At 37.2% G+C, this 26,489-nt stretch overlaps 1 protein-coding gene across 1 annotated transcript in view; it reads left to right on the forward strand.

Moving 5' to 3' along the window:
- The first annotated feature begins 10,649 nt into the window (after positions 1–10,649).
- PAM (peptidylglycine alpha-amidating monooxygenase) overlaps positions 10,650–26,489 on the forward strand; it is an 843,699-nt gene continuing 827,859 nt past the window's right edge. Inside the window, exon 1 of the mRNA XM_050945654.1 lies at positions 10,650–10,656. The gene's annotated coding sequence lies outside the window, so the exon portion shown is untranslated. The remainder of the gene's footprint in view (positions 10,657–26,489) is intronic.

Here is a 26,489-nt window from a genome sequence, read left to right on the forward strand (position 1 = left end):
TTTTTATTTAATTTTATTTGCCTATTGGATCCTCTCAGCAAGTCAGAACATGGAGCTATAGTTAGGTTATCTGTTCACATAAAATTCCTGACAGCTCTTAAAATGTCAAGACATGGGAATTTGTATTCTGTTGTGTCACTTGAATTAGAGCTGGAATGAACTAGTTCAAAAATTATCAGTATCTCTGAATATATCATACCTAGCTTATAGATAAAGATATATACATATTTTGCAAAGAGATTTGCCATATAGATGAAAAAATGTAATGACAAATTCTGACTTTTTAATGGCAGTCACTGTATCACCACCAAGCAGGCAATATGTAGATAAAGTAATACGATGTCCACGCTACTCTTAGTATGTATGTGATATATGTTTTATAAGGATATATCTATTATAAACATAGTGCATACTTATATAGGCATAGTTTCCATCAATTTATCTAAACTTCCACATATGTGGTATTTATGTGTATGCTTGTATTTGAATTAGGGCTGTCAAGCAATTAAATCAATCATGATTAATCGCACCGTTAAGCAATAATAGAATACCATTTCTTTAAATATTTTTGATGTTTTCTACATTTTCAAATATATTGATTTGAATTAAAACACAGAACGAAGTGTACAGTGCTCACTTTATATTTATTTTTATTACAAATATTTGTGCTATAAAAATAGTATTTCTCAATTCACCTAATACAAGTACTGTAATACAGTCTCTTGCTCATGAAAGTTGAACTTACAAATGTAGAATTATGTACAAAAAATAACTGTATTCAAAAATAAAACAATGTAAAACTTTAGAACCTAGAAGTCCAGTCAGTCCTACTTCTTTTTCAGTCAGTCACTCAGACAAACAAGTTTGTTTACATTCATTTCTTGTTTACAATGTCACCTGAAAGTGAGAATAAGTATTTGCATGGCACTGTTGTAACTGGCACAGCAATATATATACATGCCAGATGCGTTAAAGATTCATATATCTCTTCATGCTTCAACCACCATTCCAAAAGACATATGGCCAAGCTAATGAGGGGGTTCTGTTCACTAACAATCCAAAGCAGCTCAGACCGACACATGTTCACTTTCATCATCTGAGTCAGATGCCACCAGCAGAAGGTTGGATTTTCTCTTTTGGTGGTTAGGGTTCTGTAGTTTCCACATCGGAGTGTTGCTCTTTTAAGACTTCTGAAAGCATGCTCCACACCTCATCCCAATTCCTTCTTTGCATATTGCCAGATCTGAAGTGAAAATGTTCTTAAAACAAACAACATATGCTGGGTCATCATCCAAGACTGCTATAACAGGAAATATGACAGAATGCAGGTAAAACTGAGCAGGAGACATACAATTCTCCCCCAACGAGTTCAGTCACAAATTTAATTAACACATTTTTTTTTTAACAAGAGTCATCAGCATAAAAGCATGTCCTCTGGAATGGTGGCCAAAGCATGAAGGGGCATACAAATATTTAGCATATCTGGCACATAAATACCTTGCAACGCTGGCTACAAAAGTGCTGTGCGAATGCCATGAGAACACTCATTCTCACTGAATCAGGCAGCATCATCTCCTGTAAATGTAAACAAACTTGTTTCGCTTAGCGACTGGATGAACAAGAAGAAGGACTGAGTGCACCTGTAGGCTCTAAAGTTTTACGTTGTTAAGTTTTTGAGTGCATTTACATAAAAAAAAATCTACCTTTGTAAGTTACACTTTCATGATTAAGAGATAGCATTACAGTATTGTATGCGGTGAATTGAAAAATACTATTTATTTTGTTTATCATTTTTTCAGTGCAAATATTATAAAATATAAAGTGAGCACTGTACACTTTGTATTCGGTATTGTAATTGAAATCAATATATTTGAAAATATAGAAAAACATCCACAAATATTTAATAAATTTCAATTGGTATTCTATTAACAGTACAATTAAAACTGCAATTAAGCATTTTTTTTTTTAGTTAATCAAGTGAGTTAACTGCGATTAATTGACAGTCTTAGTTTGAATCCAAACAAATGGCACATATGTGGAGATGACATTCAGGCAATAAATTCAGTCCATATGACAAGTTGCAGAACCCTGTGATATATTCACTTATGTACCTTTTACCTGCTGTGCCTCCTAATTTATTTCCACCTGGACTTATTCTAACATTTCAAGCCTCTAAGAAGTTCCAGAGAGCTGACAAGTTTTTAAAAAAAATTAACCTGCTTTGATATGATGTTTCTTCTTTTGCACAGAATATGGGATTTCCTCTCCCCACACAATTATATTGGGGTAAGACTTAGACTGGACAATATTCTGTCCCAGAACAGTGACAGATTAAGGTCTGACACGGTATCTCATGACTAAAATCCTATACAGTAGTTACACCTAAAATACCTAAAATGTCTACCTATTTCAAAGTTTTTACCAGTTTATGAGAGATTTTCCATTCACAGAATGTGGAACACCAGTAGAACGGGTAAAAATAATCATCCAAAAGAGTACAATGTGTACAAGTGTGACCTCTGTAAATGGGAGCTTCCTATCACTGGGAATTCTCTCCTTTTCCAGAGGACCACTAGCAGTGACTTATGGTTCTGGAAACTCCAAGACACTGGACTATAAATTTTAGGGGTGTGTGTGTGTGTGTGTGTGTGTGTGTGTGTGTGTGTGTGTTTATTTATTTATTTTGAGGTCACTTGGCTACATTTTTATATTTTCATCTGATGTTGTTACAATTGTTCTAATGGTAATTAAGGCATCCTGTATTCCATATTGGAAACTTTTTTTCCCCTGTAACACATATGGAATATACAGAATACATGCAGTGCCCAGGAAGAGGGCCCCATTGTTATAGGCACCATACAAAACACTCAGTAAGAGACAGTTCTGCCCCATAGTTTACAGTGTAAACAAACTGGGTAGACAAATAGTGGGTGAGGAAACAGGCACAGGAAGCTAAAACAACTTGCCCAAAAAAATCACACAGTGAAAGCTTTAGGTTTCCTAATCTCCTTTTCCACTGTCTTACCTGCATTTGTACTGTGGGTAAGACACTGAACATCCTAAATAAGTACTATGCAGCCAACCACCTTCCATGTGACGGGAATAAGTACAAGGATCATGAGAGGGCAAGCATGTGGCTAAGAATCAGGCATGCTGGGTGAATGGCTGTCAGCCTGAATTCAGTGAAGGGAGAGATTCTAGAAAGTGCTTAAAGTGTGGGAGGAGGGGCAGGGGAGTATCATAAGTGTCACAAAGGGTTTCAGATGTGGCATTAAAAAAAAAAACAAGTTAGGTATGAGGAGCGCACCTAAAACACTGTTTTACCAAAGCTTCTATTCCCAGATTATGATAGATCCCCCCTGCCTTTTTTAAAGAGTATTTTAAACACTGAGTCCAGGGAGAGCAGACCTAGGAGTGAGTTCTGTATTAAAGATTGGGAAGACAGCCAGAAAAGGGCCAGTGGTGGCCTTCACTGAGTAACTCTCCAGAGCTTCTAGGCAGAGGGTCTGGGAGAGACACCTGTGGGGAGCAGAAACTAGCTAGGAGAAAAGCCTCAGCAGGGACAGGGTTAGAATGCTGCACTAAAGAAGTGAAGGCTGAGTGGAAGATTTGTGATGTTTTGAACTTCACGTTAATAAACCAGACCTCCTAAAAAGGAGGAAGTTATTGAGAAAACACCCACAGTGTGAAGTCTGAATAATGGGGAAATGAAGGGGACACAGGGTCCCAAACCCAGACTGGGTACAGTGTAGGGAAAATATCAGCTGAAAGTATTTATTCAGAATCACACTACAACCTAAAAGGATGGAAACTGGAGCATCAATGGGTGCCAATTGAAGAATAGGTGCAGCACTCCCACAACAAGGATTTTATACTGTGGCCGCTTGAGAGGAAAGAAAGTATGTACTGTTTGTACAAAAGTGTCAGGTTATTAGTCTTTCCCCTGCTCTTGTGTACACTTTATTTGTACCAAGTCTCCTAAAAGGTCTGTACATGGAAAACACAGTCAGCACAAAATGAATAATAAATATAATCAGTAATGCCTTCTCCTTCTCCTCAGCTTCTGCTTGATCCTGCCATGCAGTCAGCATCACTTTGGCAATAACAGTTATGTCACTAATTCACCATTGTGACATCACTGCAAAGGGCTGTAAGGATAAGCAATGAATCTGTTAATTAGGGAAACTAGCATAGAACTGGAAATCATGTAAATAACATGAAAAGTGAATATAGTGGGGCAAATTCTGCACACCACTAGCATCCTGCTGATTTTCACTGAATAACACTAGCCTGCATGGAGAGTAATCAAGAGTATAACCTGGCCCATTACATATCAAAATTAACCCTAATGTGAAAGCTTTCTTTGAACACATGGATTGTTGGGAAACATGAATAAGAGGTTTGCATCAAACTGACTGAGTGGCTGCTTGAAAATGAAAAAGCAGAGCTCACCAGTTTGCAGTATGAAGAATAAGCTATACTGACAGATAGTATTGCTATCTGTAGATTTCTACGGTTCAAAGGAAAAGTCAGGGGTAACAAATCACACCAAGCAGCTCACTTTAAAAACGTAGCTTCAGTCATATTGGCAGAATTAAAGAGAGACAGAACAAGGACTTCACAGATCTCATAAGCATACAGAAGTCCAGAGTCAATTCTGGAACAGCTGCTGGAGGTGGGGCCTAGAGATAAAAAGTAGAAAATTGACCAGCCTCAGATCTTAAGGCATTCATGGTAGCAGATGAAAATATCAATTTCTCTGTAAGATTTGCTTTCTTTAGGTACAGCAGCCAGCCTCAGACAAGGAGACCAGGCTATTGACCAACATTAAAAGATAAATTAAAATAAAAATTAACTTGAGTGAATTTAGACCAGAACTAAAAATGATGGAACACAATAGTTTCACAGGCTTTACACTTTTAAAGTGGAAGAGAAAAAAAATTCACTTAAATAAGCACTTAAGAGGACGTCCACCAAAGATGAAAAGTACTACTTGCTGCAGATGAAATTAAAGAATACAGTTAACTAGATTAAAGTCTGAAAGAATTACACTAACAAATAGGATCACTAGAGCCAGAAAAAATTCTGCTATATTTTTGTACATATAAAGATCAAATTTCCATGTTTCACACTACTAGTTGAGTTCATTTTACAGGTTGCAATTAATCAATCGTGTGATCTTCCTGCATTTTATTGTTGAGTGTGTGTTTTTCTATCTTTCCATGTCCTCACTGCCAGTTAAAGGGTTATTATTCCTGATTCACAGTTATTGTAAATTACATCTATTTCAACTGCAAGAATGAAATAGAATGAGAGAATCAACAGAAACACCCAATTCCTGCTGATGACCTCACCTCACCATCTAGGGATATGTTAAATAAATTTGTGCTCAGGCAAGTTGTGTCAAGCCAACAAATTTCCTTTCAATTAATTGATCAGGACACGTAGGTGGATGAAAGACAGACACAGGAACAGATTTAAGTGGCAGGCCACAACTTTAATAACTCAACAATGGGGAGGAGTGCTATCAGCCCACCTCCTCTCATTACCAGACATTTAAGTGGGTCCAGTGTCATGTTACAGGGCTCCCCCCATAACCAATAACTCAGGCTTGATCCTCTGCCACCTACCAACAGAAGTTAGTCCAATAAAAGATATTACTCCACCATCATGTCTCCCTAACCCCTAGAACTCAGCTCACATCTGAATGGTCTTGCCTGCTCTCTAAGAGGTGGGTAGAAGGTAACAGAGGATACTTCAGGTCTCCCCTTCTCCTTGCAAGGCAACATTCCCCAGAGAAATCCTGGGTTTCGTTTGCCTCTGAGACCCAGTCCTTTTATCCTTTATCCACACAGAACACTAGCTGCAAGTTGCCATGGGTGCAACATTCCTGTATTAGCTCCTAACAGTAAAATTCCTATAATTGTAACCTGATCTCTACCTCCACAATACTGTTGGAAAGGCAAACAAAAAAAAAAACAACCTCTGCCAATTTGGTTTCCTGATCCCCAAAATCAGGCAAATGGTCAGACCCACAGCACCCTGGAAATAGCTCAATATGTATCTCAGCCACAGAGGGAAGACAGGTAGGGCAACCATAGTGGGAAGATGACCCAGACATTTGGAGAGGCTTTAACTTCAGGGGAGGAAGCTGTGGGAGCCAATCAGCTCCTCTAATACCCCCTTTGCCTAGCTGGCCAATGAGAGGCAGAGAAGCCCCTTCCCCATGCACACCCCCACATGCACTCTGAGGTACATGCTAATGCTCAGGAATATTTGAGGCCAAACTCTCTCCTCATCTTCCCAGGAGTTGGCCATCCCCATCCATTTCAGTCAGCTGAAAGACTTCCATTGAATTCAATAAGCATTGAATCAGGCCCCAGCTGAATTATTTTTAAAAAAACCAAAGCAAATATTGACATCTACAGACCACGAGCTTTCAAACTAGTGTGTGGCATGTACAGATGGAATCAGGAAGAAAAAATAAATCTATTGTACAACCAAGGGGATAAGAATATTATATGGATTAAAGTTTCCTCTGACCATATCTGAATGTTTCTAAAACTTGTAATATTGTCAATGAAATCTATATTTCGAAAAAAAGTTATACCTTTAGCAATTAAGAAAGATAAGGATAATGGAGCAGAAGTAAGAAATTTAGACCTATCCCAAGGCTATTAAATAACAAAATCATTAACAATAAACCTGGAATTCTTCAAAAAGGACTGTGATCATCACAGTCAGGAGAGAAAGAGGGCAACTCAGACACAATGACTTAGCTACAATAATAATGTGATTGATTAAACACTAGCCATAACATTAAATAGAGTATGCAGGAAACCAAATTATTTATGTGGACCTCTATGGTAAAATACTGTAGCAGATAGGCAATGAAAGCCACTGGCAGAGAATGTAGCAATGGCAAAACTCTGCTTCTAGCAAAGCAGACTGGTTAAAAAAAATCAGTGTTGCTATGCTGTAGAGGGAAAGATCTATAAAGATTTAGGTTATCTTTAGAGACAACGACAGTCAATATACTGCATGTAAAACAAGGCCAGGTATTCCAGTAAAAGCATGTTCAGTCTAGCAGTTGTCTCATGTTTTATTATTTAGTCTTGTCAACCAGAATCAGGAGTAGACTAATGAGTAGATCTGGTCAGAAAATCTCCAACATAATGTTTTTCCAACAGACAATGCTGATTTGTCTAAATTGAAATGTTTTATACAGACTATTTGATTTTGACGAAGTTGCAATCTGCCTGTTTTTCTGCCAGCTCACCCACCTCTCTCCTCAACAGAGCCCAGGCTTCTAGTCAGTCTGAACAGGAGCTGAAAGCCTAGGAGCTCAGGGTCCCAAGCTCGTAAACTCTCAAAACATAATAGCAACATTGGCTCAGACCAATGGTCAGTCTAGTCCAGTATCCTGTCTGACAGTGGCCAATGCCAGGTGCTTCAGAAGGAATGAACAGAACAGGGCAATTACCAAGTGATCCAGCCCCTGTAATCCTCTCCCATCTTCTGGTACTCAGAAAACTGGTGACACTTTGAGCTGGGGGTTTCATCACCATTTTGGCTAACCACCACTGATGGACCTCTTCTCCATGAACTTACCTAATTATTTTTTGAACCCACTTATACTTTTGGCCTTCACAACATCCCCTGGCAATGAGTTCCACATGTTGATTGTGCATTGTGTGAAGTAGTACTTCCCTGTGTTTGTTTTAAACCTTCTGTCTATTAATTTTATTGGGTGACCCTTGGTTGTTACGTTATGTGAAGGAGTAAATAACACTTCCTTATTTACTTTCTCCACACCATTATTGATTTTATAGACCTTTTTCCCTAACCTTAATCATTTTTGTTGCCCTTTTCTGTACCTTTTCCAATTCTAATTTTTTTTTTTGAGATGGGTCTTCTAGAACTGCATGCAATATTCAAGGTTTGGGCATATCATATATTTATATAATGGTTTTATGATAGTAATTGTCTATCCCTTTCCTAATGGTTCCTAACATTCCGTTGGCATTTGTGACTGCCGCTGGCCATTGAGCAGATGTTTTCAGAGAACTATCGACAATGATATCACTCAAGAAAGATCTTGGAAACAGCTAATTTAGATACCATCATTTTGGTATGCATAGTTGGGATTCTGTTTCCCAATGTGCATTACTTTGCATTTATCACCATTGTATTACATCTACCATTTTGTAACCTCTTCACAGTCAGCTTTGAACTTAACCATTTCAAGTAATTTTGTATCATCTGCAAAATTTTGCCACCTCATTTTTTACCCCTTTTTTCAGATCATTTATGAATATGTTGAATAATACTGATCCCAGTACAGATCCCTATGGGACACCATAGTTTACCTCTCTTCATCCTGAACTATCCTTTGTTTCCTATCTTTTAACCAGTTACTGATCCAGGAGAGGACCTTCCCTCTTACCCATGACTGCTTACTTTGCTTAAGAGCCTTTGGTGAAGGATGTTGTCAAAGGCTTTCTAACACTGTAAGTATACTATATCCACGGGATCTCCCTTGCCCACATGTTCGTTGACCCCCACCCAAAGAATTATAATAGATTGGTGAAGCATGATTTCCCTTTACAAAAGCTGTGTTTACTCCTGCCCAACAAATCATGTTCATCTAGGTGTCTAATCATTCTGTTATTTACTGTAGTTTCAACTAATTTGCCTGGTATGAGGTGGGACTCTATTCCTGTTTAGAGAGAAATTCAAATATTTTTTATTTTGTTCTAAATCTGAATAAACTATATTTTGAAACATCAAATTCCTCTGCAAAATGATATTACTTTTATCTGCACATCTCTCCTAATGAGTTGTCACAAACAAAAAGCCTCCCCTTTTTCAAACCAGCATCCATTTGTGCAATTTTACTGTATTCACTTGCCACTATTTTTCATTAGTTTTGGTAGAGATGTTTCTGTCCTGCTTTGTTTGCTGATGTTGTCTAATGATATTGAGGTTTGAAAATGCATGTTCTAGCTTTAAGTAGTGGGATGCTCTTTTCTAAGATGGTCATTTACTCTCAGAATTGATGCATTTGCCAAAATAAAACCCAAAAATAATCTAAAGTGTATTAAGTTCTTGATCCAGGTAGAGAAATAAATACACTGTTTTCAGTTTCAATTTCTCAAAGCTCGATGGCACAAGTCACATCTGATTAAACTCTGCTACAGCAGATAAAACATCTTATCTCTGGTGGCATTTTGATGTGATAAATACTGTAAAGCTTGCTTTAAGTTCTCTTTTGTCTTGACATTATTAACCAAAATCTGGAGAGGTACCAGTAATGGTGTTTCAGATGACACCTGCAATTGATCAGTGGTATATTGTCCTTACAAGTTGTACTGCTAAGGCATTAAACAGGTTTATAGGGCATACTGAAATAACCTGCATAAACTGGTAAATTCAGCTAGGACATGGGTGTACAGTAAAAATAAAAGTTTCTGCTGAAGATTTTATTGAATAATGCGTTCAGTAACATCAGATTAAATCACCCTGCATTTCTCTTCTCCTTTTAGCCATCCATCCATCCATCCATGTACCCATCACCAATGTATTTGGGCACCTTTTCATCCCCTTAGGGGATTCTTTAACTACTAAACAACACATGGGAAGTGAGATATGGCAGAGCTCATTACAGTTGTGATAGTAGTTAGGACTGGACTGTAAGCTACCCTGCTACAGGATAAATAAGCCCTTTTGTTTTCAGTTTAAACTGATTTTTACTGAAAAAAATCCCAGTTTTTACAAAAATTATTATTTTTTCCCTCGATTTTCACCCTACTTTTGTATCATTCCAATGTATAAAAATAACTTGTTTTATTAAAAATGCAGTACATTGAACCACAGATATATATAATTACTACAATATATTAGTCTGTGTGTATCTGCAAAGCTGTTTGTTGAAGGCTGTGTGTAAATCTGGAAGATACACCAAACAAACAAACAGGCATTCATGCAAGCTTTGGAGAGTGGGCACATCTGAACATACTGATCAATCTCACACCTACCGCATGCACATTTCAAGGTGTTAGCTGATTATGGGTTAAAGATTTGATACACTAAAATGGCAAGAAAATAAAAATCTGTATCAGAATATGTTTCTGAACATAAGAAGCTATTTGCAAGTTTAAAAAAATAAATAAAACAAAACCAAAACAGGAGAAAAGGATGATGTTGAGAGTATGCACTGCAAATGGTGTGGCACAATTATTCAGTGTAAATATTTATAGGCTAATAGTTCTAAATCTGCAACAGTAAACTGTTTATTCAAACGAAAAGTTTTTGGGGGGAATTAGAGATATATTGTTTTTTTAAACTTAGAGGTGGCATTGTGTTTTGAGCTCTGTAGCAAACCTCATTGAATTCTGTTCAAAGCATTTATCTACTGAATACTTTTCCCCGTGTCCTTCCGTCCACCAAAATAAATCACCCTATTTACTGAGGAAAATATATTAATAGTTTTTTTGCACTGATTTTCACCTGTTTTAGTTGTTGTAGTAATAAACGCTGATAAATTCTTGGGAAAAATTAAATAAATTAAAATAAAGTTCCCTAAGGATAAGGGAGGCAGAAGGCCCCTCGAAAGATTTGAGTGAAGCTTGTAGAGCATGTAGTTTCAAAATAGCTTGATGGGAGAGTGGCCACTGAGCAGGACCTGTAATATCTGTGAAAGAAGGGAAAGGAACTGGAGCAAGAAGAAAGGAATTGAAGTCCACTGGCTGTGAGGAGAACCCGTGTCAAAACAGTCTCTTATTTGCTTTTCTAATCCCCAAAGGAAGGGTTACAAAAAGCAGATCGGATAGTCTAATGATCAGATCACTGAACCTGCATATCAGACTTATGCCTAGTTAATAATTTCAGTAACCCAGGGATAAATTGTAGGAATACAATAGGCTATATTAATGATCTAGAAGAGGAGTTGAGCAATAATATGGCAAACTCTGCTAATGACATAAAAATGTTAGGTTAATTAATCTCAGGAAGCTTTGTAAGCAACTCCAGAAGGATTTGAAATTAGGTTACCAAACAACATCGTGTTGCCAGAGGAAATTCAACATAAAGGAATCCAAGGCACAGTAGAACCTCAGAGTTACGAACACCAGAGTTATGACCTAATCAGCCAACCACACACCTCATTTGGAACCAGAAGTACACAATTAGGCAGCAGAGACAAAAAAAAAAAAAAGCAAATACAGTACAGTACTGCATTAAACAAACTACTAAAAAAAACAAAGGGAAAGTTTAAAAAAGATTTGACAAAGTAAGGAAACTGTTTCTGTGCCTGTTTCATTTAAATTAAGATGGTTAAAAGCAGCATTTTTCTTCTCCATAGTAAAGTTTCAAGGACTTATTTAGTCATCATTCAGTTCTTTTGTAAGAACAAACATAACATTTTTTTCAGAGTTACAAAAAACTTCTATTTTTGAGGTGTTTGTAACTCTGAGGTTCTACAAAGTGTGATGCAGAGGGGAGGAAGCAATTTAAACTATTCATACATACTGATGAGTTCTGAAATAGTTGTATCCTCACAGGAAAATCAGCTAGGAATCATTGTGGATAGCTCAATGAATATGTCTGCCTCAATACACAGTGCAAGTCAGAAAAACATGTAAGACGCTAGTCTACATTAGAGTAAAACTTGAGTGATTAGTTATACTTTCAGTAAGGTAATTAAGTAAAAAAATGTTTACTAAAGAATAAATCCTGAAGTTACTACTTAGGCAACGTTTTATTGACTTAAGGGGACTTCAAGATTTAGCCCATTTGCAATGGTGACCCTTAAAAGCTTGTCAATTGCCTTAGATTACTGAAAATGCTAAAGTAACATTATTTAGTTCTCTTCTTTCATTGTACTGTAGTAAATAATTTGCTAATTGTGACTTAAATAGATAAGGGATCTGTATTTGCAGTGTTCCTTATCATTTTGTAAGTATCCATATAAAGAAACTCCAGGCTCCGTATAAAAGATGTTCTAATCCCTATGTCTAATTATGTTTCTTAATATTGTGATCACTCTTAAAAAACCTGCAAATTTCACTTCTGAAGATTATTTCAGAAACTGCATTATTCCCAAAGATGTCAGTATAGAACGTATCCATCTAAGGCAAAACTTGTTTTTAAGGGTGACCACTGTATATTAATAATAACCATTTTTCAAGATGCTTTTTTTATAAAAGAAATATCTGACTCTTTCAGTGTGTCCATACAAAGAAAGGGGTAGTTGTCATTCTTGTTGGAAAGAAGAAAGTTCAAAGCTGCATTGTTATAGTAAATAAATACAGTATGGCCAATCCCCAAAAGGCTGGCCCTTCCCACCCTGAATTAGCCTTTCCCATCAATCATAAGTGTACCTCAAAAATGGGATTTTAAAAAATAATAAATTGCAGGGATTTTATTTGCCCTCTGTTTTTTGTACTTTTAGGATTCGTATTTTCATGCTTTTTCTCCACAAGAATGAGGGCTAGAAAGGTACTTAAAAAAAATAATGAAAGCTGAAATTCTCACCTAAGTACATGCCTCAAGAAACTGGGGCTTTAAGAAAAATACCAGATGCCACAAGACTAACAATAATATCAAAAGATTTGGCACCGCTACTATTTTTAAGATAACAATGGTTTGGGGGCTGGAGGGGAATCCTAGAATTCACCTTCAAAAAACATTCAAACCTTCTGATTGGCAATAGTTTCCAAAAGGAAAACAGATACTTTAATCTTACTGTACTTTTCTTCAGAGCTCAAGAAGCTTGTTTCCTCACTAATATTTACTCTTCTTTGTAATTAGCAAGAAGAACATCTACTATAGTATACTGCAGTTGTTCTTTAAGAAAGGAATAAAGAATTCAGAAATCCTTAAATAAATCAATAGTACAGTCTCACCTTGAACACTGAATTCTGTTTCTGTGAGCTGTGATCAGGCTCCACATAATTTATAAAGGACCCTCGGAGGTATGACAAGAAGCTCACACTGAGACAGATATGGCCTTAAAGACTTTTTATTAAAATTAATAATACACCTCTACCCTGATATAACACTGTCCTCGGGAGCCAAAAAATCTTACCGCGTTATAGGTGAAACCGAATTATATTGAACTTGCTTTGATCCACCGGAGTGCGCAGACCTGGCCCCCGGAGCACTGCGTTACGGCTTTATATCCAAATTTGCGTTATATCGGGGTAGAGGTATAGTAAGTAAATGGTAAAATACCCAGAGTTACAAAGTTACAATTGCATTACTGCTATTCAAAAGATACATATGCTAATATAGTATTATATGCAACAAAGCTTTGGTTAATCTACTTACAATGTTTCTTGATAACCTGGTGGTAAAAGACACAGGTTCAGGTTTCTCAATTCTTGAGTGAGGGATGCAGTGCTTAGAAAATGCTAAGAGCTATCAAAGCTGATTAGGGTTCACTTGACTAACAAACTTAAATTAAAACCTAATAAACAAACTAAGAATAAAACTTAGGGAAACCAAGCTTAGCCTTTGAAACTTAAAGTTTAAGAAGAACAAGTACAGCCTACTAATAGTAGCAGTTATCATAGATAGATAGAATAGATAGAGTGGAGGAAGTAAGTGAGAATAGAGATGGAGTAAAGTGAGACTGGAGTACTCTGTTGAAGTGGGTTACCTCTTTTTTGGGGAAATGCTGGAAATCCTTCCTCTTATGCCCAAATTTCATTCCTCACCCACAGAAATGTTAGGGTACACTTACCCAATAGACTAGTATGTATGTGCGAATTGATGACAGATATGTATGCACATCAGTCTCTTGTTAAGTCTGTGGGTACAACATTGAAAAATCCCCTATGCTATTCTCCATTGTCTATTAGTCTAGATAAAAGGTCATAGACATAGGCATGGGTACTCATCTATTTAGATAACAAGCTATAGGTCAACTTTGCTTTCTGAGTAAAAGGTCTTAATATAGATACACTAACTTTGCTTTAGCTTAACATACAGGATATGGCCTGTAGGTCTCTTGCATTACAACCAAACTTACTTTAATATAAATCTATAAACCTATTCAATAAACCAAAAAGATAGATAGATATATACAAGCAAGCAGGTTAGTCCTATAGGCTACAACAGTAAGAGGAGTTATGTTTACTATTCATTCTTTTCTATAAGAACAATGTAGTGCTCTAATTATAGAGGAGCAAGGGAACATTCAAAACCAAAAAGCAGCAAATTTACAGGCTGGTATTTGTAAAGTGAAACCTGAGGTTTGCACCCTTTTTTTTAAAGAGCTTACCTTTGCATATGCATCTGCCACATTTGCCAGATGAGGTAAATTACATCCACAAGTGTTGAGACCCATTTGTCCATTCAAGTGCTTGCAAAAGTAAGAACATATTCTACATTGTCATTACTGAATATAAAATTTTAAGGGCAATCAATCCGTGTGTTGCAAGGTGTAAACTGATCACTAGCAGGTGAAAAAAAAAATCTTCCTTGTGCAGCACAGTAACCACATATACTGCTTTGCATAATCATATACATCTTTTACTTGCCGTGCTATGGAAATAGTGCTTAATATTAATAAGAGGACACTTAGCTGCTACCCGGCCATTCATTTCAGTATCATACACCAGACCTGCCCATTTAGGTAGCTGGTGAGACACATCAATGTAATTAGCCAAGTCTATGTTGGTTGTGTCTTCAGGTAGTCAACTCTTTTTTGTATATTCCCTGCTCCCACCATCCCATGCCATCTCTAATAGTCATATCAAAAGATTAGTGTCTGTTGCTGCTTTGAGAGTAGATGTCTCATTTTAGGCTTAGAATTTACCTGTCAGTAGCAGACCATTATGTAGTCAAAATCTTTAATCTCATTAATGTTATTGCTTTATTAACCTTTTCTTCTGCTTAATTAGTCCTTTTCATATGCTGATTCAACTATTATTCTCTGTTTACCCTTTTAATCTCACATTAATACTTCTGCTCTGCTCCACCTAGCTTGCTTCATTTTTTTCAGAAGCCTAGTTTAGTCCACGGAGTCCACTAATCCTGAAAAGAAATACGATTTGTTTAAAAATAAAACCTTAATGTAATCTATCCCTTTTCATAGTACAGTACTTTGATATGGGAGTATTAAGTAACCTTATCTGGTGTTTATAATATATAAATACCCATTTTTGTGAATGTGTTCTCTGGAACTGTCATAATAAATTTTATATGTTTTCCAAAGAGGTATTTCTTTCATTCTTAACAGATATATGATCTTAATTCAGTTTCATTTGCTGCACTGGACACATATTAGAAATGAAAGAAACATCTTGTTTGGTCAACATGTAAAATTTATCATGGTAGCTTTTTCATCTGGTCCTGTTACAGAACACAAGGTTAATGGTGAAGATTATCTGTCTTTTTTTGACATTTACTATGTTCAGCTAAGTTTGGTTATAAAATGATAATTTTTATAAATAGCCTGTCTTGTACTTAAAAAAAAGAAATGTGGAGATGATATTTTCATTATGCCCAGAAGTATTATTGCAATCTGCTAGATGGGTGGATAGTTGCTATAAGCACTAGTTGGATATTTCATATTTGACAATTCATTCAACATATGTATATATTTCTCTGTTCACAGAACTGTCTGCCATTTGGATTTTTTTGCAGGATGTATTTGTTACCTGAAATAATATTCACACAAAACAAAATTTTAAAATGCCAAATGTTTTTCTGATTATTTCCTTGTCTGTATGTTGCAGTTTGATGAAAGTATTTGATAGTTAAAATTCCGGTTGTATTGATTTAGTTGGATACATAAGGTATAGGGCTGGTTTTTTACCCAGGGGAGGCAAACAGTTATTATATGTAATATTTGCATCTAAACAGTGGACCCACCAATCAAATGAAATTAATACCAATATGTGTCACCATGCATAGATTTACAACTCTGCCATTTAGGCATGAATTAGAGAAGGTTTTCCTGAATTCATACCACTGCTTTGACACTAGGACTGATCACTCCCTCCGTCCCCATATTACCTTATTTAGTTTCCACATGACATGCCCCCTTTCTTTCACATATCCCATCACTTTCTTGATGAAAGACTCTTGTGATCGTATGGCTTCTCATGGATTCTGCTATTGTATTTTACTAGCATTTCTTGCTGCTTTCATCTGTGCTCTTAGAATGTATATTTGTCTGGGTTTGATGATTCTTGGTTCATTTATTAACCTGGCCAAAACAGGCTGACTATTTTTAAAGAAGAAATAATCTCTTAAATTTTATCAAATCTGTTCAAAATGTTCTGGCTGTTAAATTATTCCTAAACATTTTTGGCAGAATTCTTTGTATTTTAAATGACATTACTGTGATTTATGCAGTTATGATTTGACAACAGTATGTAAATGTACGTAAGTGATATTTGAATACTAAGACTTTCTTAATCATACTATGCATAAACAACTAGGAATCATTTTATTTAAATACAGCTACTATGAATGCATTTAAAGTGCCCATAATTTGCAAATGAATACTTCTGAACATTGTTTTTTTTTTACTTTCCCTTTTAAGGCTGAATAATCAACTTTTTCCTCTCACGATATTTGTAAAATGCATTACTAGTTTATGGGTATTTTTTTTTCTTAATGGCATCTCCTTGCAAAACAATGAAATACCTATTTAGCAATGTACAACAACAATGTACATTGCTAAACAGGTATTTTTACCTGTGTGTGAGTTTAGTAGATTACTACAAATGACTAATCATATGAGACAGGAGGAGAGAGAGAGAGACACTACCTTATTCATAAAAGTAAATCTAACTGCAAAATCTGAATGCAATTTCTAAACTTGGGACTTGATCTTGAAAACTTGTATGCATTTTGTTAACTTTACACATAAATGGTTGTGGGTTTTACTGATTTGAATAATCCCAGGAAAGTTAAAAACACCCATAGGTGTTTGAAACCTTGGGTATCCAAGTGCATAAGTCCTATGTTTAGATGCCTAAATATACATTTAACTTTTAATGACCACAATGCCAATGTGAGAGCCCAAATGTAAGATCTTGTTATTTATTTTGATAACAGATAACCACATATGAAAACAAGGGTCTGCAAGTTTTGAGTTTGTTTTTGTTTAAATCAAAGCATGCTTTAGTATTATCTACAACTCTGCTGAATTATTCTATAAATAAAATAACCATACTATCTCCCTCCCAAAGCTGTATGTTATGAATTTATATATATAGGTAAATCAAATCTTGTTGCTGAGAGAATTAAAGTGCTGTTTTTCAGGGAAAAAAATCTAGATAAGTTCTGTATATATTTAATTCTGATGAGTTGATTTTCTCTCCTTATACAGCAGTAACAATAATGTCAATTAAATTAAGTATCTTAATGTGAAAACTGTTCTACCAGTTTCAAACTAATGAAAGGGCTAATTAAGGTGAAGAAGGGGAACAATTATTTTGTGTTTGACATTGAAACTAAACCTTATATCAATGCACAAACATAATGGGTCTGATTTCCACAATGGCTGAGCAAACAAAACTTGACATTAAATCAATGGGAGCTGCAGGTTCTCAGCATCTCTAAAAATCAGGCCCAAGATGATGTTCCCCTTTATGCACAACTGTTGGCTTTAATACCCGGTTTAAGATTAACAATGCCTTTTAATATAGTTTTCAAGGTATTTTCATTTTTAAGAACTTCACAGATGGACCCACACCGAAAACTGGGAGCTGGTGAGAGCAAAAAGAATATTGTTTTGTTCAGATTATGAAATCGTGTTTTGGGATTGTTTTATTTAGTTTATTTTAGAGGAGTTGGCATTTGTTGGGGTTGATGCAGGGAAGGAGATGATGGGAAGAAATTCAAGGGATGGACTGGATAAAGGCAGACAAACTGAAGAGAGAGAGGTACAAAGAAAGGAAGGGAGGAGACAGAGCAAGCAGCCCAGGGGAGGAGGGTATCTGAAGATTTGCGAGTGTAGAAAAGGATGGATTGAAAGTGAGATCAGCAGCCAATGGCAATACAGCAAATCAGAGAGGGGAAATCCAAAGTTTAAATTACAGATTTGCATGAATAGGATGACATCAGGAGACTGGCCCCTCTAGTCTCAATGCCCTGGGGCAATTGTGTTTCTGGACCAAGGAAAGCTGTAATTTACTCACTAAACTTGCCTCTAGCTGTTGCTGGCTGCTTTGAGGAAGAAGCCCAGAGAGTCTAGGTATTTCTAAAGCCTAACCTTTGCAAGCTCTTCATGGCTACAGAAGCTCACCTTGTGGAGGAGAAGACAGGAGACAGGTCCCCCTGGATCTGGTGGGGACAGCAGAAGCTGGACTTTATCCAGTGCTGGCTGCTTTGGGGAAGGTACTAGTACTCAGACCTTCATAGGAATGATGTGGTATGTTCTTTGCGGGTCAAATTCTCAGCCTTATAGAATAAAACAAGTTGGCACAGCAGGAGAATAACATTAAATAGAAATGAAAATATTGCACCAGCATTCAAGCCTGCAGGTACCAGCATCTGGAAATATGCAGAACCCATGGCATTGAACCACAACCACTTTCTTCTGGCAGGTGCTTTTGAAACATCCCACATATACTTCTGCTTCCAAGGGGTGTCTTCCAGCAACTAAATGTATTCACCAGAGTCCACGCTCATATTTTGAAGTAAAGCAGAGGCATCCATTGTGGTTGCAAAGTGAGTCATCCTGGCCTCCTGATCACCTACAATCTATTTACCCATAAAGCTAATGATTTCCACCTTTCTCACTCTCTGCTGGCCCTATTCTGACTCTGGAATGAGCTATTGCTATAACTGACATAACATTTCTTTGTGGGGGTATGGGAGAGGACTGCATTCAGACACCTTAACTATGGACATGTTTTCCATCTTGTCAGTGTGACCAAGGAGTCACAGAAAGTGTGTGAATACAGCCATCTGCTATACATGTCTGCCTATCTTCACAGCTCTGGAACTATGCCACTTTTCTGCATAGCATTCTAGTTTTGTGTTTTTTTAATCTTATACATGGGTGAACTACAGGTCAAAAATTTGGCCCAATATCTCTAATATTCTCCATTGATAAAATGCAACAATTCCTTATACAGACAAAAGCATTTCTTTAATAAAAACACATATTTGCTTTTATTATGAAACTCTATCACTCATCTGAACATAGAACCAATTCTTGTCCCTATAAAACTGCATCTTTCTTTCAGGAATTAAATTTAAAGAAGGAATTCAGTCTGAATTACAGCATATTTCCATCAGCTGGACAATTAGTCTGTTGCCATTTAAAATGTCTCTCTCTTCAAACAATGTCCAGACAAACCCAATCCTCAGGTTTTCCGGTACTTTAATTTGTTTAAAACACTGGAATGATTTCAAGAAATGATAAGGATGTGTGCATCTGTAACATTTGATTGTGCATATAATGAAATCACAAGTGTAATGAACATTTATAACTTTAAAGTTTTCTGGGTTTAGTAAAGGATGCAAATTAACATCTTATCAAAAGAAAAAAAATAGCCTATCAAGTTAAAGAGCAATATTCCAGAATCGAAGCAGATATGAAGAATAAACAATGTTTATTCATTTGCTCTAGAGCATTACAATATGTTGAATAGCTTTAGAAATAAAAGAAAAAGCATGACATGATAAGCAAATTAGATTTTCATGGCACCTAAGTGGCTACACCAAAACAGGTTAAAAATTTATGAAAAAGGTTGAAACGTTAGTGGATACTGCTGAAGGAACAGAATATTGAATTATATAAATTATTTGCATACTTGATTGCTAGCTATTGCAGATGAAGAATTATTCATTTGAAATGACAGATTATTTCATGTTTACATGGTGGGGCTGAAAAGTTGTGACGTGTGTCAGGCATGTTATAAAACCAGTGAAATCCAAGATTGTCTAGATCTTGTAATCTCAAGCAAAAATAGATTTCTTTTAGAGTAGCTTCCCTCTAAGCCACTACAGGTGGATAGAGGATAATTTGTCCCAAAACACATCACTGTAAAATGTGGTCCCCACAGGCTAATGACAGATATACCTATGATCATCAGTGCACAGGAATCCGTATGGAAGGGAATTAAAGAAAATATTTGAGGTGACATGTAATTAACAATGAAGAAAGTATTGTTAGATCAGGGGTTTTCAAACTGGGGGTCAGGACCCCTCAGGGTCACAAGCTTATAATATGGGGGGTCATGAGCTGTCAGCCTTCACCCCAACCACCACTTTGCATCCAGCATTTATAATGGTGTTATAAAATTAAAACACTTCTTAATATGTAAGGGAGGTCAAAGGGTTACTATGTGAAAGAGGTCACCAGTACAAAAGTTTGAGAACCACTGTGTTAGATTATCTTGACACCATAATATCACTCCTGAAAACTGAAATAGATTGACATGTAAAGTCAATTGGTGTCTATTTGGCACTGAAGAATTTGCACAGTGTTATTTAAGGGCCTGATTGAACAAGGTGTTGAGCACACTCCAATTAAAGCCTTCAAGAAGGTGCAAAGCAGGTTCAGACCTTTTGGGTCTATCACATTAAACCTATTTTATCACTTTGGATATCTGCATGTACTTCTTTGAATTGTAATATGCATGTACTTCTTTGAGGTAATATGCAAAGTGGCTGTTTTAATAAACAATTATACTTAAGCTTTTCGCCTACATTTTACAAACAATCCTCACAAGACTTCTAGGACATAGATGAGTACATTCTGTTGGTAAATATCCCTAAAATCAGGTAAGCCAGTAAAAATCCTAGGCATAGTGATTTTCCAGTTTGAACTAAGGAGACTGCCTATAGCAAACTATTGTATTATAAAGGCTGCATTTAGTATCGTTCCTGTTACAATCCATTAACTCAAGGAAATGTGGACAGAAAAAACAAACAAAGCCTTTTAAAGCCCATAGTCTCAAGAATCTTGACTGGCATCTTCGTATCCTGAAATCATTCCTGATAAAGGGAGATTAATTTAGTCTTGAGACTTGCTCTTCTTAATTTCATATTGTAATCATGAAATAGCAACTACCACTGTCTTTTCTCATAATTTTTCAGCAGCAGCAGCAATACTGTCACAGAAATGGTCCAAAGTAGCAATAACCACCTCCCTGAATTCCAATGAATTTCTGCATAACTTCCTTCCCTGAAGGAAATCACCACCTTTCTAGGTTAGACTCAGTAACTCTTTGGACTACAAAAGTATAGGTGCTGGAATTAGGGGTGCTGCTGCACTCCTGGCTTGAAGTTGTTTCCATCATATACAGTTTAGTTCAGTGGGTCTCAGCACCCCTGCTATAAGGTAATACTCCTGTAAGAGAAATAAATCTGTTTTGTCTGAGGCTCTATGTAAGAGTGATTATTTTAGAAATATCAACTACATAAACTCTAACTGTAAACACTCTGGGACAGGGGAACAGGTCTACTTCTGTTTGTACATTGCCTAGTGCACCAGGACCTGAGTTCTGGTCAAAGTCTCTGGGTGCTATCAAAGTATGACTACTAGTAGTCATTATAGGAATTATAACAGCTCTGATAATAGCGGGAAGATAAATTGGAAAGGTGAACTAGGTCCAGAAGGGAATCTCTCAAATGAAAGGCATTTGCTATAAAAAACAAACACTGAGCCTGAGGAGGATCTGGAGTCCCTTGATAAACTCTGAAATACTGTACACAGCAATTAATCGAAATACTGGATTGCACAGTAGCATTAGATATAAACTGCATAAAATTATTGATTCTAGTACTATGTAAGGGATTAGTGAGGCTAACAGAATAATATGACATTCCAATCACCTTGCTATAAAAGAACACACTGCTTAGAGCAACCAAAATGACAGAGTGCTACAGTGACATTAGCAATTCAGAAAGGTGGTGTGTGGGGCAGGGGGGAAACCAACTAGCTCTTTGGAAAAGAGAAAGCAAAGATCCTCAAGTAAAACTATGTTTAAGCGAACAGAGAGGATAGATGCTATATGGCTATTTTAAACAAAATAAAAATAGAAGAACAAGGAGACAAGAACAAGGAATTTAGGTTGAATTTCTGGTCACAGAAAGTGGAACAAACGTACAAGAACAAAGAAAGAGACAATTATCATAATAGGGAACTATGTCAGTTTGGGGCTTAATGATCTACAAGTCTTTTGTTTTTCTAAAGCCTACCATTCCATGATCGTTTTTAAAAAGGAATGAGTCACACTTGAATTTGGAGGGGAAATTATTGTAGGATACAAATTCCTAACACTAAAGAAGTGAATTAGATAGAGAACATGATTTTCTTACAGTGCTCATCATTAAAACATCAACATTTGCCAACAGTGTTTATGAGCTAGAGGTCCCTCTCTGTATAAAAGCAAAATAACTTGTATCTCACTTACAGTTCTGTAGAAACTAAATATTGATTTTTAATGGAAACCACGATCTTTGCAATTATATAAATTCTCTTATTCCTTACTCTAACCCCACCACTCACTGTTTGGCCCTACACCCAACCTCCGCTTTCTTATCACCTGACACACCCATTCTCTGTTCTGTTTATTGATTTTTTTTCCACTTCAAGAGGAGAAAAAAGTATCTGGCAGATTTTTTCTTCTGTTTTGTAAGTACAAAACCAGTAACAACTCAAGAAAAAGAATCTTGAGATTTAAATGAAAGAATAATGCACAGTTTTCCAAAATGATTTTCCAAGGCTCATTCTAGCAGTCAGTAAAGGCTATCAAGGTAATCTGTTTAAAAACAGAAAATGATGCACACCACCTCATAGAAAAAAAATATTATTCTTTACTTCACAGACCTCAAAAAGGTGTGACAAACTGTAAAATAAAGCTAAATTTACAAGTTGGGAGTCCAGTTCCTTTTACTTAAAGCAAGTCCCTCTTAGTTTTCCATAGAAGCTGCTAGAAGTTCACTGGACTTCTACTGTGAAGTGTATATGGCTCCTCATTCATAAGAGAATATTTCTGTGGCATGGGAAGTAACATCTGTTGTGAATACTTCCATGGTGTTTACAGCTTCTCAAAATATCAAGGGAACCAGCAAAATAGGTCAAAATACATTTTATAGGAGAGGACAAACAAATTCTGAAATAACTCTGGGTCATTCCAGAAAAGTTGCTGTCTGTTAGGCACCATTGACTAAACCAGACACACACCATCCCAGAATTCTGAAGGAAATAGCAAAGGAAGAAGGGGCTCCTTCATAACAGATGTTTAAAGTTTCATTGAAAACAGGAATAAACCGAAGAATCAGAGTGAAAGAAATGACCGTGGAAACCACAGACCTGTAAGCAGTGGTGAAAGTAGGAATCATTTCTTGCCAATACACTGCACTCACAGGATGGACACAAAGGAAGAGCATGTGACCTCACCACACGACTCCTCCCTCCCCTGCCCCCAGTCCAGGGCTCCCACACTCTCCTCAGATCCTTCCCACGTTACCTAGGCAGGGTGGGTTCTGTCCTCCTCATACTGCACTGAAGACTTCTGCTGTACAGACCCCAGGCAGGAGGGCTTAGGATACACAACTGTATGGAAGGATTGGTGGCAGTACAACTGTGCTGGAGGAGCTGCCAGTGTTGGGCCCCGGTTCCGGGCTCTCTCAGAAGCCATAGTGGGAAGAGGAGCAGAACCCCCAGCACCGCCCTCTGTCCTTCCATGGAGCTACATATCCTCTGTCTGTACAGCAGCCCCACCAGAGGACAGTACAGGTACAGGACTGCTGAGGACGGTACAGATTTTTTTTAGGAACCGCCATAGGGAAAGAAACAGAACACTGGCAGTTCTTCTGGCATGGCTGCTGTACCACCCCCAGCACTGTCGTCTGGCAGGGCTGCTGTACAGACAGAGGAGATGCAGCTTCATGGAAGGACTGGGGTGGGGCTGGGGGCAGGCTCCTCCTCTGGCTTTCCAGTACAACATACCAGCTATAAATATCTTATTGGTCCAGCACCAGACCATACTACTGTACTTGTACCACTGCCTGTAAGACTGCTTTTTAATAATGGAGAGAAATACTAGAAGTCCTAATCAGAAACATGACTGAGAAACATTTTAAAAAAATAGTTTGATTAAAGAGAAGTCACAGCATGGACACTCAAAAGAAAGAGCATGCCTAATAAATCTGCCAAACAGTTTTGAAGAGATAATACAAAGTTGGTGGGGCAGGGGGATGAGGACATAATTTACCAAGACTTCAAGAAAGCTTTCAATATTGTACAACACACAAGACTAATCTACAAGGTCAGCAAATCTGATATCAAGGAGCAAGCTGTTTGAGGGCAAAACTGTCTTGCAGATGGAAAATAAATGGTACTAGAGAGTGAAAATACTTGAGGATGGCTGGCTGGTGGTGACGAGCCACGAAAGTGAGAAGTGAATTCTATTTAATTGATCTCTCATCGACTCAGAAAAAAAGAGGAACATTCAGTAAGGTAACAAAATGTGCAGATGGAAGAACACTGAAAGGAGGGATGAAGTATAGACCTAAATTCTTAAGTGTTAGAATAGATCAGAGGCTAGCAGACCATGTTAATATGGTTACCTACTACCTACAGTTGGGGCCAGATTATGCCTGGTATGCAATATCCTTCCCTGGGGGGCAATGCAAATTTGCCCCATATCAGGGTTAGGCCATGCATACACACATTATATATATGCCTTGTATGTGTGGCCAGTTGCCTTACCACTAATTTTTTCCATAATTAGTTTCTTGGCAGTGGCATTTCTCAACACTCCCCACTTAAGTCTGGCTAAGTGCATTTCACAAGGAGGACCAAAAATTTACCCTGTTTTTCTTCCCCGGCACTGGAATTTCCATGGAATCCGGCAGCATTGGCTTCTTTCTGAATTCTGGCTGAGAAGGTAAAGACTCAACTTTCCACCTCCCATCTTCAATAATGCTCTGAGCAACAATCCAAGTTCTGGTTTCAAGTGGTACATTTCCACATGCAACCCAGAGCTCTACCACTATGCACACTGAGGCCTAGAGAACAGTGCCTTCAGGTCCATGTTGGTATCTGAGTCCAATCAATATTGTGGCATTGATTCTGAAGTCATGCAAATTCAATGGCAATTGTGAAAGAATATGTACTACAATGCCAAAAAATACTTCATCCATTTTCAAATGTTGCAGCCTAAGCCATTTCCATGGCAGTTTCTATGACTAAAGAATTTCTATAGCCCCTGAAATAAGGTATCAGGATACCAGGTTGACCTTTTTTCTCTTTACAAAGGCATGATCAGGAAAGGATCATCGCTTATTGGCAAAAGCACAAAGATTACATATGCTTTATGCAAGGATGGCAGCATTATGCATGGAATATGCAAGTATTCTTGATTAGTCATCATCCCGGCATTAAACTTTGAATGGTTAAACTTTTTCATACTAAACTCCAGCCATGCATAAGTCAAGGTATATAGCTCCTTCCATGCCTTGAATAATTTATCCCTGCATTATCCTTGCATTTCGGTCCATATGGGACTGAGTCACCTTATCTTCTCTGAATGAAAGCCCCATTCACAGATTCTGTGCTGGCTCTTATATGCATCTAATATGTCCAGTTTAAAAGAATATGTATGAACAGTAACAGATTCCTCATTGCATTATTACTTTTTTCCCCTCAAGGTACATATATGCAGTAGTTCATTTGGGAAAAAACTCCCACTCAATCTCAAAACCAAAATCTATTGCACCTTTTGAAATGTTTGTGATTTCCTTCGTACATGCAGTCAACAGGATTTCTTTTGTACTTTTATACTACTTCAACAACACAACCCAATTCTGTCATGTAGTTATCCAGTCTCTCTCATCTTATCTCTTGCAAACTGGTTTCCTTTGCTTTCCTCTCTCGTCTCCTGGCCACAGGAGATAAAACCATTAGCCTAAAGCAGTCCCAGCTGATTATTCTATTAAAACTACTTCAGCAAGTTATGGGAACAAATGAAATTTCTAAATAGGTCAACTAATTCATTGCATTGCGATGCAAGATATTTAAATTCAAATCCTGTTTTCAATCTAGCACGTCCTAGACTAGAAGGATGTGAATAAATGCCAGCTTATACTGGACAAACTAGGTGGGGAAAAGCATTTTTCTAAAATTCTTGAGGTATCTTGACTATTGTTGTACTTGGAGTGGAAGAAATGGTTACTTACTATAACTGTTGATCTTCGAGAGGTGATGGAGGCATGTATTCCACTTAGGTGTGTGTCTAGTGCACTGAAGCCACAGTACAAGTAAAGGGGCAGCGCTCATATCACATGACCATAGCCCCTCCCCCGGCTATGGCTGAAGCAGTTTTGTATGCCGTCTTGATGCAGGAAGTTATTCACTTACAGATGGTCTAAGAGGAGACTGCCAGTGCCTTCATACATCTGCATAAAACACAAACAGGTGAGGTGAAGCCTGAAATGATTTAGTCCTGTCCTGATAAAAGGCCAAACAGTGTAATGTGTGAAGATTCTGCTCCTCTGGAGATGAGTAT

This window comes from Gopherus flavomarginatus, chromosome 3 (assembly GCF_025201925.1).
Source record: "Gopherus flavomarginatus isolate rGopFla2 chromosome 3, rGopFla2.mat.asm, whole genome shotgun sequence".
Lineage (NCBI taxonomy): Eukaryota > Metazoa > Chordata > Testudines > Testudinidae > Gopherus > Gopherus flavomarginatus.